The 7,174-nt window shown below is 46.7% G+C and overlaps 1 pseudogene; it reads left to right on the forward strand.

The window, feature by feature from the left end:
• Positions 1-345: 345 nt before the first annotated feature.
• LOC101660721 lies at positions 346-1,383 on the forward strand (annotated as a pseudogene).
• Positions 1,384-7,174: the final 5,791 nt, after the last annotated feature.

Raw genomic sequence — 7,174 nt, forward strand, 5'->3', positions numbered from 1 at the left:
GACAATATTTATGCACATCAAAAGACTTCATTTAAAAGTAAAACGAGAATTCACAGATTGGAGAAAAATATCTGGCAATGATATAACAGACAAAATACAGCATGTAAATACATCAAAGATTTCATCAAAAGAGTAAAAAGAGAACTCACATATTAGAAAAAGATTTTTGGCAATATATATTCAATATGGGCTAATCTTGAAAATATATAGAAAAAGTCAACACTTCAATAAGAAAAACAAAAACTGGTCAGCCCCTCCTTCCCTCTCTCCCAGAGTCCGAGAATTCTCCACTCCTAGCCAGTTCGGTTGGCCCCAATTCCTTTGAGAACACTAAGAACAACGTCCATGCATCAGTTTTTATTAGAGCAAATCACCTGCCACGCCTGTAACAGGCATCAGACCCAGATCGCCCTTGGCCCCGGTAATCATGAAGTCCACATCTACAAGAAGAACGAGAGTCAGAGGGCAGAAAGCTCATGCGCTCAAGGAGCAGACTGGACACCACAGGCATCGACTGGACACCCAGGAGTGGCCATATTGTCACCTGCGGGGCAGACTGCAATGTCTACGTCTGGTGTCAGAGGACAGTGTCTGGAGGCCCACCCTGGTGATCCTAAGGATTAACCGAGCAGCCACGTCATGAAGTGGTCCCCTCTAGAGCACAAGTTCACTGTGGGAAGCAGAGCACGGATCATTTTCGTGTTACTTTGAGGCAGAACATGACCGGTGGGTGAGCAAGACTATTAAGAAGCTTATCAGCTTGGTGGTCGTCAGCCTGGACTGGCATCCTAACAATGTTTTGCTGGCAGCAGGCTCCTGCAACTTCAAGTGCAGGGTGTTCTCTGCCTCCATGAAAGCGGATGAAAAGCCAGCCAGTACACCATGGAGTGGCAAGATGCCTTTGGGTCAACTGCTGCAGAGTTTAGGGCAGCGACTCCAGTGGCTGGGTGCATGGGGTCAGCTTTTCGACCAGTGGGAGCCACCTGACCTGGGTCAGCCATGACTGCACCGTGTCCATGGCCAATGCCTCCCAGAGCATGCAGGTTCCTGCCACTCCTGAGTGTGTCATTTGTCTCGGATTTCTGGACCGTGTTCTAGAACTACACCGACCACAGCTGCCTGACCTCGTCTCCAGGCTCGATGTTCTGCAGCAGCAGCCAGTTCAACATGTCGACCATGGAGAGCTTCTGCAACATGGACGAGAGAGCCACCACTGAGGACCACCAACCCGGCCCTGGAGACACTGCACCAGCACAGCAACACTCAAGTGTCCATTTGTGAAGTGGACAAGCAAGACTGTCATAAACTCTGCACCGACGGAGCCATGCCATTTTGGATTTCAAGACCTCAGAGTCTTGCATCCAGGGCCTCTGGATAATGTGAAACTGAGCACATCGGGATGGATCTAGCAGGACCAGCCTTGACCTTCAGCCACCCTGGCCCCAAGAAACATGGAAACATGAAAATACCGTGTGCGGGATTTTGCTTGAATACAACTGGTAAATGTGTGTGTGTGTGTTTAAAGCAGCAGTGTGTCTTGGTTTTGTTGTTGTCTTGGCTATTTCCAGTCCTGCCCTAGGGGCTTCTCTTCAAGGCATTTGTATGAGAAAGTTGTTACTGACTTCCAGGAGGGGTGGGAGTGGGGGTGCTGGGGTGTCTGCTGGAAAATAAAATTTTAAAACCTGAATGTGAAATAAAATAAAATAAAAATAAAAACAACCCAATTAAAAAATAGAAGCCATGACTAGACAGTTCACCAAAGATCACAACCAGGGGGCCAACAGACAAATGAAGAAATGCTCATGATCATTAACTGTAAGAGAAATGCTAATTAAAACAAAGATTCCGCCTCACATCAGCACAGATAGCAAAGTTTTGGGGGAAACGGGGAAAAAATGGCAAATTCTGGAGAGGACATGGAGATTAGAACATTCACACAGTGCTGATGGAACTGCAGAATTGTACAGCCACTGTGGGAAACAGTATGGGGCTCACTTAAACAAATTCAAACAGGAATACCATATGACCCAGTACTCTCTCTACTTGGTATATACCCTTAAAGAAATAGCAAAACATGAACATACATATGCATATGTATGTTTACCACGGTGTTATTCACAAGAGAAGAAGGATGGAAACAACCAAAATACCTCTCTGCGGAGGAATGGATCAGTAAACGCTTACATACAGAACTCCCTCCCTGCCATCGAGTCAGGCCTCCCTCATAGCGAGCCCTGTGGCTTTCTGAGACTGTAACTGTTTAGGGGAGCAGAAAGCTCAGTCTTTCTCCTGAGGAGCTGCTGGTGGTTTCAGACTGCCGACCATGCGGACCGCAGCCCAGCGTGGAACCACTATACCACACCGCCATATGCAGTGGAATATTATGCATCTCTGAAAAATAATGGTGAAACTATCAAACACTTCTTGACAGGACAATTTATGAAGACATTATCCTCAGCAAAATTAGTCTCACAAAGATAAATACTGAATGAGGCTCCTTTATTTAAGAAAAGAAAAATGGTTTCCACACCAAAAGGCGGGCTATGTGGAAAGAGAGACGGAGGAGAGGGAGGAAGACAGGACCACCCACGTAAGGAGCTTTCTGGAACACTCTGTTTTCTTTCTTTCTTTTTTTAATCATTTTATTGGGAGCTCTTCAGATATTAAAACAATGCATAATTCAATGAGATCAAGTATGATTGAACAATTGCTGCCACCATCAGCTTCAACACATTTTCTTTCTTTTTGAGCTCCTTGACCTGGGTATTTACTTCCTAAAAACGAATGGAGCTACACAACTGTGTTTTACATTCTTTTCTCTGTATGTGCTATATTCCACAATTAAAATACTGTTAGTTCACACTCATGAAAAAGTTAAGACAAATATTAATATAGATGTATATAGATATATAGGAGCCCTGGTGGTATTGTGGTTTCAAGTTGGACTGCTAACCGCAAGGTCAGAAGTTCGAAACCACCAGCCACTCCTTGGGAGAAAGATGAGGTTATCTGCTCTTGTAAATTTACAGTATTGGAAACCCCAGGGACAGTTCTACCCTATCTTAGAGAGTTGCTTTGAGTCAGAATTTGTTCCAAGATAGTGAGTTTTTTATGTGAAAAAGAGTAAAGCTGTTCTTTCTTGACATATACTCCTTCTGAAATGGGTATATCTCTAACCTTGCTGAAAAATTCTGTGCTGTTCAATTTCCACCATGTCAAAACAACGGTTCAGCCATCCTCGAGTGGCTCAGGTCATGTCCCTTTGACATGTTCTTGGAGTTTGGAAGGAGCTCCGGTTGCACTGTCCAGGAAGCGCTGGACTGAAAACCACAAGGGAAGCCGGCTGGCCAGAGACTCCATTGTGTTGACTGCCGAATGATCTGCCGCCTGCCTCTCCCATCTCAGGGAGTTCCACTAGTGATTGATCTTAGAATGTACAGTGAACCCTCGTTTATCGCGGTTAATCGGTCCTAGACCCTACCGTGATAAATGAAATTCCGTGAAGTAAGATTCCTTATTTGTAAATCAAATATTTTCGTAGTTAGAGCATAGAGGACATGAAAAAACACCCTTTAGTCACCATTACACTCGTATTACCCAATTTATTAAACGAAAAAGGGAAAATACAGTAAAACATTTTGGACGTTACAATTATCATTTATTATTTATTATATTATTTATGGCATCTAGTGTACAGTATTACATATTTCACATACAGTATTATTATACATAGGTCTTACAAATACTGTAATCAATAGCCTATGAAATGACATAAGGGATGTACTCTACAGGTGGGTCGCCGTCTTTTTCCTCTGAAGGAGAGGGTGTAGGCAGTGGGTGCTGTTACACAAAAACCGCGATAGAGTGAAGCCGCGGAAGTCGAAGCGCGAAGTGGCGAGGGTTCACTGTACTCTTACGTTCCCAAGATCAGGACATTGTAATTGATCTTGTTGTTTTTAAATATTGTTCCTTTTGATGTTGTAACCAAGAAGCTATAATTAAACTTACTATTTTTATTTTGTTACTTGGGATGTTATAATCAATCCTGTTCTGCTATTGTGGTTTTGTAACAGAAGTACCCTCTTTGAGAATGTTTTTGCCATACCTGCTTGCTCCATAGGAAGCCCCTAACCTTATAGAGGGGTTTTGCCTATATAAGCTGGCTATTCTTGCTACTCAGGACTGCAAACGAATGGATCACTTTTAGATTCTTGCAGTCCAGTTAACCAAATAAAGTCTCTTCTAATTGCAAGACATGATAGTGGCTGTCATTTGTTTGAACCCGCAACACAAGGTTGGTGGCTCTTCACCAGCTGTGGGAGGACGATAGGGTAATCTGCTCCCATAAAGATGTATAGCCTTGGACCAAGGGCTCAAGTAGAAAGAAAATGTTTGGGAAATGAGGGCAGCATATGTACAAGTGTACAGTTGAATGATGGATTGTTGTAAGATTTGTAAGAGGCCCCCAATACAATGATTAAGTAAAAAAAAAGATTTATAGCCTTGGGAACCCTAAGTAGGATTGCTCTGTGGCAGTGGATTTGGTTTGGGTTTGGGCTGTTTGGGGAACAAGAGGAGGAGCCACATCAGGATTGTAGGGTGCATGGGATAAGGGTTCCCAATGAAATTCTCATGGGACTGCCCTCGCTGCCCTCAAAGAATGAGTAGGCATCGTCCCTGTAATGATGGGAAAGCTTTCCTCCCCGCAACTTTCCTGACCTTCTCCTCACCAACAGTTTTCAGTTTTCTTAAGACTTCTTCCCAATATGCTTGTGATTATTCTGTATCCTTCAGAAAATCTGTGATGATTACCCCTTTGGAATCTCAAAAAAAGCAAAACAAATCAGTGACAGCCTTCTGGGCTGACCTTCCTGCCTGGAATGCGGCTGGCCCAGTGATCTCCTTCGAGGCCACTGCTTCCATCAGACCTTCTTGTCTTCTTTGAAGGCACCCTCATGGCACTCAGACCAGCGTGTTACTGAAAGAAATTGTCTGTAGCCGACCAGCGACCGCACAGACATGTTTAAACACATATTGTCTGGAATAAAATGCACGTATGAACTAGAACCCTCATGTAATACTTTTTACTTACCTTGGTACTGCATGATTCCACTTATATGAGATATCTGGACTAGGCCAGTTCAGAGTGGTGACAGTGGCAGAATCTAGAGAAGGTAATTCATGAATGTTGATGGTACATTTAAAATAGTTCAACAGGTATTTTTATTTTGTATGTGTATATGGATATGGGTAAACCAAAAGCAAACGCACTGCCATCAAGTCCATGCTGACTCACAGTGACCCTATAGGACAGGGTAGAACTGCCCCTGTGAGTTTCCGAGACTCTAATTCTTTATGGGAGCAGAAAGCTCCATTTTTCTCCTATGTATGTGTATGTGCATATGTATGCATATGTGTTTATATATAAAGGGGCCCCTGCAGCATAGAAGCCTACAAATTGGTTTGCAAACTGCAGGGTCCCCACAAGGGTAATTCTGCTCTGTCCTATAGGGCCACTATAACTGAAAATGGCCTCATTGGCAGTGAGTTTAATCTATCTATCATCCGCCTCCTCGCTAGTGTAAGTGGAGTTGATTCAAATTCATGGTGTATCAGAGCAGATCTGCTCCATAGTTTTCAATAGTTCATGTTTTGGAAGTAAATCACCAGGGCTTTCTCTGAGGGCTATTGGGGTGACCTTAAACCTCTAACCGTTCCGTTAGCAGCATGAATGGCGGGCACAATCCATAGATACATGAGTGTATATGTGTTCTATATAAGGGAGCTTCAAAACTTCAATGGGAAATGGAATTAGAAGGTAATGAAACTTCCCGTTAACCTTTTGAAGCCCCCTTGCATAAACAAATATCCCCGGGACTTCAGGCAACCCCATTGCAGCTCTCACTGGAACAGAACTAGAAGCTGGCCAGCTACTCCGCTGTCCCATTCCTTCTCACGCGGAGGCTGGAATGTGGGACACCTGGCTGCCCTTGGCCCCCAACGGGATGCAGAATCGCTGTCTGTCTCGAGTCTACCTTGTGCCTTTTCTCCACTTTCCTTTCCTATTTGTATAGTAGTAATTGGAGGAAATGTAGCTTAGATTGTCCCACCAGTCGTGTCCCTGCTTCAATGCTGTCATCCTTCTGCTGTGGACATTGTCCTTGTTGCCGAAACCTCACAGCTCCTCAGGGCACCGGGTGGTGCAGACAGCAGCCCTGGGAGCTCAGGCAGCTCAGAGAGACTCCTCTCACAGGCCCTGGCACAGTGTGCTGGTCTCACGCTGAGGCTGGCCTTCCCTGGCCCCCTGCTGGGCTGCACTCAAGGGTTTGGGCAGACAAGGGTTTATGGCCTGGTTTTTCCCTCCTAAAAGGAGACCTCTAAGTCCACCCTCATCCCCTCCAACTAACGTGGTTCTGAACCACCGACAGGCACGAGGTGACTCTGTCCCTCTGTTTGCTGCCCTGCTTATCCTCCAGACAAGGTGCTCCGCAGTGTGGCAGTGGGAGCTGAGGGCCCACCGGCAGATCCCACCACTACCTTCTTTTGAAAGCATGGCGGACGGGGCCGCCATCCCAGGACCTTGGAGCCCAGACGGCGATCGGCAGCCTCACACACCCAGCCTGGAGCCACCCATTCCCAGCCTGCCCTCGGGTTCGCCAGCCTGGAGCCACCCATTCCCAGCGGGCCCTCGGGTGTGACTGGGCAGCTGTGGTCTCAGGACCTCGCCCATTAAGGAAGATGGTCACTGCGGACCGGAACGCTGTGGAGAACCACCCCAGGCCCATGAGATTTTGAGGACACCCCACGCGGCCTCTCAGAGGTCCATGAGGCGCAAACCTTTGTCGCGTGCATCGCGTTGTCGTGTTGTGTACCCCCTCCCCGCGTCTCCCCTGCTTCTCCAACCGTCTCCCAATAGACGCCCTGCACCCAGGCCTGCCTCCCTGGGAAGAGATGCGGGCAAGCCACCGCGCCCCTCCGCACACGGCCCCCCGAACGCCCTGCGCTCAGCTTTACGCGGCTTCTGCAGCCTTGAAATTCGTCGGGTTTGAGTACCGTGCCCCCCACTTTCATGCGGCAAGTGGCCCCAGTGATGAGAGGGCCCTGCGGGCACCCGAACCCTTGCCGCAGGCGTTTGGGGCAGCCGAGGGAGAGACTGGAGGGGTCGACGGGCCCC

The sequence above is a fragment of the Echinops telfairi genome, unplaced genomic scaffold, assembly GCF_000313985.2.
Source record: "Echinops telfairi isolate 266 unplaced genomic scaffold, ASM31398v2 ScPeMD7_7469;HRSCAF=8507_0, whole genome shotgun sequence".
Taxonomy (NCBI): domain Eukaryota; kingdom Metazoa; phylum Chordata; class Mammalia; order Afrosoricida; family Tenrecidae; genus Echinops; species Echinops telfairi.